Below are 12,647 nucleotides of genomic sequence, written 5' to 3' on the forward strand. Positions count from 1 at the left end.
TTACAAATTATTCATTATAAACAAAGCTAAACAAAAGTATACACTAGGTCCCTCAAAAAACATTAAGTCACATAAAACATATTATATCTTTATTCATTCGATTCTATCATTTATACTTAGATGATTTGAAGAGAGGATTTGAGTTTTTTAGATACTTTCAAAGATGAATACCTGAGAGTTTAGTTTACAGTGATCCCTTTTTTTTTTTTTTTTTTTTTTTAGACAGAATCTCGCTGTGTTCCCCGGGCTGGAATGCAGTGGCACTATCTCAGCTCACTGCAACCTCCGCCTCCTGGGTTTAAGCTATTCTCCTGTCTCAGCCTCCTGAGAAGCTGGGACTACAGGTGCATGCCACCAAGCCCAGCTAACTTTTGTATTTTTAGTAGAGATGGCATTTCACCATGTTGGTCAGGCTGGTCTTGAACTCCTGACCTCAGGTGATCCACTTGCCTTGGCATCCTAGAGTGCTGGGATTACAGATGTGAGCCACCATGCCCAGGCGATCTTCTCCTTAGTAATCTAAAATGTTTAAATAATAGCTTATATTTGTTTCTATAACTCAGTGGAATATATTGACCAACCCCACTGATCAGGTTGAAGGCTAAAAAGTTAACACTTGCAGTGGCGTGATCGTGGCTCACTGCAGCTGGACTTCCTGGGCTCAGATGATTCTCCCACCTCAGCCTCCTGAGTAGCTGGGATTACAAGTGTATGCCTGGCTAATTTTTGTATTTTTAGTAGAGATAGGGTTTTGCCATGTTGCTGGTCTTGAATTCCTGGCCTCAAGCAATCCTCCCTCCTCAGCCTCCCAAAGAGGATTAACTTCCTCTGTTAAAGTTATAGTTTTGATTATTTGAATAAGGAGATATTTGAGAGGCTAATATAAGGTGCCTATAGACAGGGCTTTCTGTTACATTACATTGTCCATCCCCACAGTGGTGATGGTTAGAATTATCTCATGGCCACATCCTGTTTGGCTACTATCACCTCTGTTTCATTGCTTCTTTGATGACAGTCTCTTCAAATAACTTTGTTTTTTTTTTTAGACGGATTCTCGCTCTGTTGCCCAGGCTGGGGTGCAGCAGTGTGATTTGGCTCACTGCAACCTCTGCCTCCCAGGTTCAAGCAATTATCATCTCAGCCTCCTGAGTAGCTGGGACTACAGGTGTGTGCCACCATGCCAGGCTAATTTTTTGTATTTTTAGTAGAGACGGGGTTTCACCATGTTGCCCAGGCTGGTCTCGAACTCCTGACCTCAGGTGATCTGCCTGCCTCAGCCCCACAAAGCGCTGGGATTACAGGCATGAGCCTCTTCAAATCTTAACTTGGCTTATTTCCTTTGTGTGGTTAAGAACCTAGTCCATATGCCAAGCAGAGCACTGCCTGGCCTGGAACCCAGAGCTTCTTGGCATTTGTATTTATTTCAGTAAGACATTCACTTTTTATTTGGTTGCCCTCTACTTCCACAGGAAGCTCAGATTCATAGAGAGCCAAAGCATTCTGATAATTGAAGGGATATGGATAAGTCAGCTGGCTTAAAACCCTATGTCAGCCAGGACGATAGAGTAGGGCACAGTGTGGATAAGACTCATCAACCACGAGAATATATTAAAAAAAAAAATAAACAACACAGAACTGCAGCTAATTTTTCACTTCCCGAAAGGCAAATACCTAGCCCAGCAGTGGTGGCAGATACCTATAGTCCCAGCTACTCAGGAGGCTGGAGTGGGAGGATCACTTCAGTCCAGGAGTTCAAGGCTGTAGTGTGCCAGGATCATGCCTGTGAATAGCCACCGCCCTCCACCCTGTGCAACATGGCGAAAGTCTGCCTTTTTTTTTTTTTTTTTTTTTTTTAGACAGGGTCTCATTCTGTCACCCAGGCTTGAGTGCAGTGGCGTGATCGTGGCTCACTGCAGCTGGACTTCCTGGGCTCAGATGATTCTCCCACCTCAGCCTCCTGAGTAGCTGGGATTACAAGTGTATGCCTGGCTAATTTTTGTATTTTTAGTAGAGATAGGGTTTTGCCATGTTGCTGGTCTTGAACTCCTGGCCTCAAGCAATCCGCCCTCCTCAGCCTCCCAAAGTGCTGGGATTACAGGCATGAGCCACTTCATTCGGCCTGTTTTTGTTTGTTTGTTTGTTTTAAAGCAAATACCTAGTGTCAATAACTAAAGGATTATCCTGGCACAGCTCTCATGGTCACCTACAGAAGACATGAGGCTCCTGGTTCAGAGGCAAAGGATTTTACTACTTAGAGCACAGCAAGGAACACAAGCCTCATGTTCGGGTTGGTTCCCCTTGCCCTCCCCCACTCCCTCAAGATCCATGGAGCGATGTGAAGATGTGCAGGTAGATGCCACACACGCAGAGGTTTTGCCCCATAGCTGAGGAATCCTGAGCTTAAAGAAACCCAACCTTTGCCCAGAAAGAGACATTATCTTCATTATAGTGGATGGTAAACAGAGCTGCCCTCTGCTCCAGAGGGAGTCATGATCTTCCAAAGAGATTACCTGGAATAAAGGTTGTCAGTGCCTCTGCTCCCTAGATGTGCAGAAACATGGAAGTCTTGTAGATAATTATCTCCCCACATTCACAAGCTCAAATAAAGACTATCAAATACAGTATTATTTCTTTGGCTCTAGCTAGGATGAATAATAGGAAATAAACACATAGGCTTTGGTAAAGGAGTGTCAGGGTATGGACGGTACATTTCTTTTTCTTCTTTTTCTTTTTGAGACAGGGTCTCACTCTGTTGCCCAGGCTGGAGTGCTGTGGGGTGATCATGGCTCAATGCAGCCTCAACTTCTGCTCAAGCAATTGTCCCACCTCAGCCTCCTAAGTAGCTGGGAAGACAGGTGTGCACCACCATGCCCAGCTAATTTTTTTACTTTCGCTATGTTGACCAGGCTGGTTTCAAACTCCTGGCTTCAAGCAATCCTCCCACCTCAGCTTCCCAAAGTGCTGGGATTACAGATGTGAGCCACCACACCCAGCTGGACAGTACGATTAACACATTCTCTAACCTTAGCTGTCTCCTAACCCTATCCACCCTCCTCCCCTATGTGCCTCTGGTCTTATGGAACTACTTGTGACTCTCTGAACTTGCCTCATTCTGTTACCTCCTCTCTACCTAACTTCGATTTGTGCAAGATTTAATTTGACACCACCTCCTTCTGGAAATCTTGCCTCACTCCTGATCCCACTGTTAAATTTATAGTGAACCCCAAGTTTCTCTTCAAACAATCAGTATGTTAGCATGTTTTGTTTGTTTGTTTTGAGACAGAGTCTCGCTCTGTCACCCAGGCTAGGGTGCAGTGGCGTGATCTCAGCTCACTGCCAGCTCCACCTCCCAGGTTCATGCCATTCTTCTGCCTCAGCCTCCCAAGTAGCTGGGACTACAGGCACCCGCCACCATGCCTAGCTAATTTTTTTTTTTTTTTTGTATTTTTAGTAGAGACAGGGTTTCACCGTGTTAGCCAGGATGGTCTCAATCTCCTGACCTCATGATCCACCCACCTCGGCCTCCCAAAGTGCCGGGATTACAGGAACGAGCCACTGTGCCTGGCATGTTTTTTTTTTTTTTTTTTTTTTTGAGATGGAGTCTAGCTTTGTCACCCAGGTTGGAGTGCAGTGGTGCGATCTTGGCTCACTGCAACCTCCTTCTCCTGGGTTCATGCAATTCTCCTGCCTTAGCCTCCTGAGTAGCTGGGATTACAGGCATGTGCCAACACACCTGGCTAATTTTTGTATTTTTAGTAGAGACAGGGTTTCACCATATTGCTCAGGCTGGTTTTGAACTCCTGATCGCAAGTGATCCACCCACCTCAGCCTCCCAATATGCTGGGATTACAGGCATGAGCCACCACGCCTGGCCGAGTATGTTAGTATGTTCAGCTCTCTTATTCTTTGATTTTCCATTTTAAAGTTTAACTTCCTGGTTCTCTTCACCCCCTTGCCTCTAGTTTCAGTAAACAACTTTCCCACCAGTCCCAATTAGTAGTTCATATCTGTTCCCCTGGTCACCTGCTTCATCCTGACTCATTCCAGTCACCTGCTCTGACCTGAGTCACACCTGGTCATCCACTCTGACCTAAGTCACCTTTAGTTACCTGTTCCTAACCGTCTTTCCCACCAAACTACTCACCCTGCCACTCCGGCTCGTACTCCTGATCTTTTTAAAATAGCCAATCGGAATTAGCTTAGACTGTGCTGTCCAACCTTAGCCAACAGGGGAATGACACAGCAGTAGGGGCTACCTGCATCAGGAATAAGAACTCCTTCCCTTCCCCTGTCCAGTTGTGCTCTTGCCATTGTTCCATCTGTGAGGGGCACCCTTTCTGCAGAAAGTAAAAATTGCCTTGCTGAGAAAATTAAATTTATGTTGGAGTGCTATTTCTTTGTGGCACTGGGGAACAAGCATTTTGCATTTTTAACACCACCTTAGGCATTTTCTACTTTATCCTCCTCTATACACCCTACAACAGTCTCAGGCTAAAATCAGAAACTCAAAAGTCACAAGACAATATATCTGTTGGGACTCTGACCTTACCTGATATGGCAGAAAGTCCACATGCTCTCTACCCCATCCCAGGAGTGTTTCATATCTGTCAATGCATGGGTTTCCTCAGTAGCACTAAATCACAGACACTTTCCTCCTTTTCTGCCCTGGTTCCCTGCAAAGCCCAAAGGCAGTCTGCTGGCGGAATTTCTTCTTGCTAGGGGAGGTCAGTCTTTTTCAATTTCTAAGGCCTTCGACTGATTGGATGAAGCCAACCCACTTTACAGAGGGTAATGTGCTTCACTCACAGTCCACTGATTTAAACGTTAATCTAATTTACAATATACCTTCACAGAAACATCTAGAATAATGTTTAACCAACTAGCTGAGTAATGTAGCCTCACAAAGTTGACACATCAAATTAACCATCACAGAAGCTATCCCCCAAAATAACCTTTTACCTTATACTGGGGGATTCTCTGGCATCTGAAAGACTCAGGCCAATGCTCGTGATTCCCAATTCCCCACTCTCTGAATTCCACTGGGGTGGATGGACTCTGGCCTTACCCGTGCCCTTGAGAACCAGAGAGGAGTAGAGGGGGCCCCACATGAAACCCATTATCCTCAGCTCTACCACGTGGCTCAGGAAATCCATAGGGCAGCCTTGGTAGGCTTCTGGGAAATTTAGTAAAGAGCAAGGCTGACTGGCATTCTGGAGGAATTGTAAGAAATTTGCTATTTGTGGCTAGGTGTGGTGGCTCATGCCTGTAATTCCAGCACTTTGGGAGGCCGAGGCTGGAGGATTGCTTGAGGCCGGGAGTTCAAGACAAGCTTGGGCAACACAGTGAGACCCCGTCCCTAACATAAATTAATAATATTTAAATAAAAAAACAAATTTTGTGTGTGGCCGCAATGGCTCATGCCTGTAATCCCAGCACTTTGGGAGGCTGAGGTGGGATGATAGCTGGAGCACAGGAGTTCAAGACCAGCCTGGGTAACATGGCGAAACCCTGTCTCTACCAAAAATACAAAAATTAGCCAGGCATGGTGGCTCGTGCCTGTGGTCCCAGCTACTTGGGAGGCTGAGGTGGGAGGATGGCTTGGGCCAGGGAGGTAGAGGTTGCAGTGAGCCAAGATGGCGCCACCGCATTCCGGCCTGGATTGTCGCTCTGTGGAGTGAGACCCCATCTCAAAAAAAAAAAAAACAAAAAAAAACCCACACACAAAAAACTAAATTGCTATTTTATTAACAGTTTTAGATCTTTCTTTCTCTTTCTTTCTCTCTCTCTCTTTCTTTTCTTTCTTGTCTCTTTCTTTTTTTCTTCTTTCTTTTCTTTCTTTCTTTTTCTTTCTCTCTCTCTCTCTTCCTTTTCTCTCTCTTTCCCTCTCCTCTCCTCTCCTCTCTTCTTTTCTTTTCTTTTCATGGGGCTGCCCCAAAGGGCCTCATGAGCGCCTGTGTACAGCGGCCAGATGGCCTGATTCACACAGCACAGTGGGGACACTTCCACAGCCTGTCGTCTCATGGTCCAGGCTCAGCTCGCCCAAAGCGTGTGGAGTCCTCCCGGGGACCACCGTTGATGATGGCACTCACCAGGACCTGCAGAGAGCCCTCTCCTGTGAGCAGGTGAATGGTCTCGAAGGCATGCTTGGCAACGCGCAAGGTCACGAGCTTCTTGCAGTTGTTGCGGCCGTGCGTCATCATGGAGTGAGTGAGGCAATCTACAGTGGGGCGCTGAGCTTTGTGGAAGCATTTGGTGGCATACTGCCCTGCACTGTGAGGCAGGTGCTTGGCATACTTCACTGTAATGTAATCCTGCAGGGAAATGTCATTGATCTGCATGCACATCATGAATGCTCCACTTCCCAAAGAGCTTGTCCCAAAGAGCTTCTCTGTCCCCGCAGGTGCTGCTGTCTCCCATCTGGTCCCTGAGGGCACAGCCTGAGCATCTCTATTGCTTGGCGTGGACCACGTGCCGCCCTAGCACAGACAGGGAACTAGATATTTCAGTGATCGTTTTTAGGCTTCTTAACTTATATCAATAATAAATGGTTCCATTTGGGTCCCAGATAAGAAAGTGAGAGGAAGCAGATTCTAATGATATTTGCATGTAGAGTCCTTCTATAGGAGGGTACTGATTTCAGAAGGCCCCTGTTAAAATGGACTTCCCTGATAATATGTGTTCGTCAGTCCAGTACATTTCTGTTTGGTGACAGTATTACATTGACAAGCTTTGTTGTGGTGGTAGAGGTAGCTGTGTGACACACCTCAAATCCAGAGGGGAACCTTGGGAAATGGGGTTATTGGAGATCTCTTGTGACCTTTGGGGATTGGGGAGAAGTTCCCCTAGGACTTGTTTTGTGTGGTGTTTTGGGCTACAATTTCACAGACTCGATCCTTTGTTTGATTCCAACGGGTGTATTCTTTCTGGTCAAATTAATTCCTGACTCCTGACTTTTCTTCTGAGTTTTTTTTTTTTTTTTTTTTAAACAGTCTTGCTCAGTCACCCAGGCTGGGGTACAGTGGCTCGATCTCATCTTACTTCAACCCCCACCTCCTGGATTCAAGTGGTTCTCGTGCCTCAGCCTCCCGAGTAGCTGGGAGTACAGGCACACCCACCATGCCTGGCTACTTTTTGTATTTTTAGTAGAGATGGGTTTCACCATTTGGCCAGGCTGGTCTGGAACTCTTATCTCAAGTGATCCTCCCGCCTTAGCCTCCCAAAGTGCTGGGATTACAGGCATGAGCCACCACTCCTGGCCTCAACAAAAGGGCTTTTTTTTTTTTTTTTTGAGACGGAGTCTCGCTCTGTCACCCAGGCTGGAGTGCAGTGGCGCGATCTCGGCTCACTGCAAGCTCCGCCTCGCGGGTTGACGCCATTCTCCTGCTTCAGCCTCTCCAAGTAGCTGGGACTACAGGCGCCCGCCACCACGCCCGGCTAATTTTTTTTTTTTGTATTTTTAGTAGAGACGGGGTTTCACCGTGGTCTCGATCTCCTGACCTCATGATCTGCCCGCCTCGGCCTCCCAAAGTGCTGGGATTACAAGCGTGAGCCACCGCGCCCGGCCCTACAAAAGGGCTTTTTATAATGACAGGAGTATTACATAAACAGTGCATTGTGGCTATTGATGAATTGCAAGGCATAACTACCCCCAAGGGTTTAATGGCTCAAGACCATCTCTGGGGTTGAGGTTAAGCAATTCCTGGAAAATTCAAAGTTCTTATTGCCTATCCTGACATTTTAAAATCAGGAAAGAAGCCTCAAAATACATGACAGATGGGAGTGAAAGAGAGGAAGGTAAGTTTTGGTCTTGGGAATGGTGGAGTTTTGTGGACTGATTGCCTTCTCTATCAGTCAGAGTTTAGTTTCAAGAAACAGAAACCAACCTTGACTAATTTAAGCATACAAATTTATTAAATATATTAGGTAGCTCACATAATCTCCAAGAGGGCCAAAAACCAGGTATGTAGGTTATAGAGCTAGAAACAGTGCCCCAAATCAGGTCACAAGGCTGGTCCATGAAGACTCACTGCCTTGGGACACTGGATACAGCTACTAGGATCAGTGCCACCACTGCCTCTGAAAATGGGTGCAGCTGCTACTTCCCACACCGGCACAAAGTCCCATGCAGTTGGTTTCTTTATATTCCTGGCTTCTGACTCAAAATCTGGGCTGTGTACCTCTGATTGGTGGAACTTAAGTCATGTATTTGCCATAATAGTGAGGAACACTGGGAAAGTAAATATTTGGTATTTTCAGTCTCTAGGGTGGAAGATGGGTTCTGCCTCATAAAATGAGGGCTTTCTCACTTATTATATGAAAAGTAGACCCAAAATATTAAAAAATGTTCATTGTAGTGTATCCCTTGGTTGCCCCCAAGTCAATACATATCCTTCTTGCCATAAGAACTTAAAATGCTTTTACAAGTTTGATCAGCATCTTCCATAGCCTTCCAGTGCCTCATCCTTTAAATTAATTGGAATTTTGCTGCCTGGAGACCTATGGAGGCTATATAACCAATCCCAGATTTCCCTCTCTTCTTTCCTGTTTTCCTAAGGGTCTCTCGATGACAGCTACTTCAGGGTATTGATTTTCTCATTAAACAGGGTTCTTAAAAAATGCAAGCATCATGACTGGGTGTGGTGGCTCACACCTGTAATCCCAGCACTTTGGGAGGCCGAGGCGGGTGGATCACCTGAGGCCAGGTGTTCGAGATCAGCCTGACCAACATGGAGAAACCCCGTCTCTACTAAAAACACAACAATTAGCTGGGCATGGTGGTGGGCACCTGTAATCCCAACTACTCAGGAGGCTGAGGCAGGAGAATTGCTCGAACCCAGGAGGTGGAGGTTGCAGTAAGCCAAGATCGCACCAGTGCACTCCAGCATGGGTGACAGAGAAAGACTCTGTCTCAAGCAAAAAAAAAAAAAAAAAAAGGCAAGCATCAGAAACAAAATTTGGCTAATTTATTATTATTATTATTATTATTTTTAACAGAATCTTGCTCTGTCACCCAAGCTGGAGTATAGTGACACAATCATGGCTCACTGTAGCCTTGACCTCCTGGGCCCAAACGATCCTTCTACCTCAGCCTCTCAAGTAGCTGGGAACACAGGCATGCACCACCATGCCTGGCGAGTTTTTAAATGTTCTGTAGAGACCGAGTCTCCCTATGTTGCTCAGGCTGGTCTTGAACTCCTAGGTTCAAGTGATCCTCCCGCCTTGGCCCCCCAAAGTGCTGGGATTATAGGCACAAGCCACTGTGCCCAGCCAAATTTGGCTAATTTAAGCAGAAAAGGAATTTACTGAAGGATATTGAACAGTTTGTAAAATTTCCAGGAGGGATGACAAAACAAACTCACACCAGTGTACAAGAGCCATAGAGACTCCACTGCCACAGACACTGGGCATAGACTGTGTGGCTAACACTGCCAACTTCTGCAAGCTGGGCTCAGAACGTTGCCATTAAAATCCCTGTCATACTACCCACACTTGTGAGCATGGAGTAAGCTCAGTCCTGGCTTTTTAAAATCAGTGTCCTGGTTGCAAGAGAGGATGGAAAGTGATTGCTTGGCAGTTTTAACTTCTATAGTGGGAAGCAGGTTCGCTTAATAAGGTGAGGCATTCCCCACACAAAGGGAACTCACATATGGGATGACCAAAAACAAAACAAAACAAAAACAACAAACATGTCTAATGTCCATCTATGTGAACCGCAAGATCCCTTCTCCCTCCCTAATGCTTCCCTCAGTTATTGCTTTACACTCAGAGGCCAGCCCCCCAATTCAGAGTTCCTGATTTGCAATACTCTAAGGATGGCCTGTGAAGGATGTCACTTAAGCTCATGTAGATGGCAGACTGGGAGGCATTTGATATCTGGAAAACAGTGCTGGGATGGAAGTCAGGGTATTATAGTTCTAAATGTATCACACATTAGCCGTGAGGATTTATACAATTTAGTTAAATTACTTGGGCCTCAGAAGTAATCCACAGAAAAGTCTGGTACACACATTAGGCTCTTAACACTTTCTGTTCTTACATACTAGGCAAGGTTCTCAACATGTACAACTTTTTTTTGAGACTGAATCTCACCTTGTTGCCCAGGCTGGAGTGCAGTGGCACAATCTCAGCTCACTGCAACCTCCACCTCCTGGGTTGAAGTGATTCTCCTCCTTCAGCCTCTTGAGTAGCTGGGACCACAGGCGCATGCCACCACTATCAGCTAATTTCTGTGTTTTTAGTAGAGGCAGGGTTTCGCCATGTTGGCCAGTCTGGTCTCGAACTCCTGACCTCAAGAGATCCACCTGCCTCAGCCTCCTGAAGTGCTGGGATTACAGGCGTGAGCCACTGTGCCTAGCCTCAATATGTATAACTTAAACTACTAAACTGAGAAATGAGAAGTTATTTGCACCATTTTTAATACCTAAGGCATAAATGCTACAGATTTTCATGAATTACAGGAATGCTCACCAAAGAAGTCATCTTTTTTGGAGATACGTGTGTTTCAGAATTAGCCAAAGAGGAAGGGTTTCAGGAGGTCCTATTAGGATATTTTTTGCTTAGAGTCCTATGTTTAAACTTGTAGCACTGGTAATCTTCGAATTATCTCATCTCTTTCCATTTTATCTTTTTGACCGACTCTGTAATTATCAGTACTGACTTTGTCATAATTTGTAAAGGACAGTGAGATTTGCCTATGCTTGAAAAGCTAAGCTCTAACAAGCATAAAACAGTCTCTGCAAACCCTTTCTAAGTTACTCAGATCCTATAAATGAAATGAAAATTTACATATGCTGCTTTGAAGTATTCGGTCAAAAGCACAAAAGGGCAAGAAAGGGCAAAAGCAAGAAATTAAACTCTGAAGAATGAGTGCAGCTTCACCATGCAAAAACAGGACTCCTCTTTACGTTTAGTTGAGAAGGCGGGCTTGGAGAGGGGAAGGAAATGCGCAACAGCAAAGTACGGAGGGGATTACGACAGGAAAATAGTGAACCAGAGATAAAGAGCAAGCAGCAAAGTGATTAAATGAACTCTTAGTTACAAAACAATGAAAGAAAAGAGCTGATAACAATTCTTTAAAGAATAATACAATTTCATCTGATTCTTACTCAAATAAAGACAAGAGCTAGAATAAGAGGGCAACCCATCTTTCTGGGACCCCTCTGTCATCCAGACAGCTTTCTTTCTTTTGCTTATTAAACTTCTGCTCTAACCTAAAAAAAACATTAAAAAAAAAAAAAGAAAGAAAGAAAAAAAAAAAGGAGCTAGAATATGAACCATTTCCTTTAGTAAGGAAGGTCACCATATGCTGGGGCAGTGTGGGGAGGGAGGCGGCAGATCCCTTTTTGCCTTTCAGTTGAGGGGAGAGGGTGTTCCTATAGAATGCAGAAAGACTTGTTCCAGGCCAAAAGAGTTTATTCCTGTTTTTCAGAATGGTTCAACATTAGGAAATCTCTGGATGGTATTGAGTAGATTTATAAGTTAAAGGAGAAAAATATGTTACTCAAAAAACTGTGGAAAGGAGGCTGGGCTCGGTGGCTCACACTTGTAATCCCAGCACTTTGGGAGGCTGAGGCAGGTGGATCACCTGAGATCAGGAGTTCAAGACCTGCCTGGTCAACATGGTGAAACCCTATCTCCACTAAAAATACAAAAAATAAGCCGGGTGTGGTGGCGGGTGCCTGTAATCCCAGCTACTCAGGAGGGTGGGGCAGGAGAATCACTTGAACCCAGGAGGTGGAGGTTGCAGTGAGCCGAGATCGTGCCACTGCACTCCAGCCTGGGCGACAGAGTGGGACTCATTTAAAAAAAAATGTGGAAAGGTATGTAATATCCAATATCCATTGCAGATTGAAAGATAAATATTTTTCTCTATTTCAGTCAGTTTAAGACTTACTGCCTCCACTCACTTATTTAAAAATATTTGAGGCTAGGCGCAGTGGCTCATACCTGTAATCCCAGCACTTTGGGAGGCCGAGGAGGGCAGATCACGAGGTCAGGAGTTCGAGACCAGCCTGGATAACATGGTGAAACCCCGTCTCTACTAAAAATACAAAAAAATTAGCTGGTTGTGGTGGTGGGCACCTGTAATTGCAGCCACTCGGGAGGCTGAGGCAGGAGAATCGCTTGAACTCGGGAAGCAGAGGTTGCAGTGAGCCGAGATTGCACCATTGCCCTCCAGCCTGGGTGACAGAGTGAGACTCTGTCTCAAAAAAAAAAAAAAAAAAAAAAATTTGAGAGCATATCACATTGCAGGCCTTGTTTCAGACTATGTAGAAGATGGAAAAACAAACCAAAATTGGTTTGTTCTCAAAAGGCTGCAATTTCTAAAGATGGAAAACACATACACAGGTAGCTATAGTCAAAAGGAATATGTGAAAGTGTCAACGAACTGGTTTATAGTACTTTGTTCTACATTACTATAGTGTTGCTGGAAAAGAGACTCCAAGAGCCAGTCCGTGGGTCTAGCACAGGGAAGAATTGGAGGGGAGTCACAGAGCACAGTGAAGGAAGCAAGTTTACTGGAACTACCCTGTTAGAGAGTAGCGAGTCCTCAGAAAGCAGGAGGAACACAGTGTCCTTGGGTAGTGTCTCTACTTAGAAGAAACTATAAGGAGCTATGATTAAACTTGGAATGTGCAGATATGCTC

General features: G+C 45.1%; 1 protein-coding gene and 1 pseudogene across 1 annotated transcript in view; both read right to left on the reverse strand.

The window, feature by feature from the left end:
* The window catches only part of TATDN3 (TatD DNase domain containing 3), a 41,598-nt gene that overhangs the window by 2,505 nt on the left and 26,446 nt on the right, over nucleotides 1–12,647 (reverse strand). The gene's annotated exons all lie outside the window — the stretch shown is intronic.
* Nucleotides 5,860–6,520, reverse strand: LOC100592808 (annotated as a pseudogene).

Source organism: Nomascus leucogenys, chromosome 5, assembly GCF_006542625.1.
Source record: "Nomascus leucogenys isolate Asia chromosome 5, Asia_NLE_v1, whole genome shotgun sequence".
Classification (NCBI taxonomy): Eukaryota; Metazoa; Chordata; class Mammalia; order Primates; family Hylobatidae; genus Nomascus; species Nomascus leucogenys.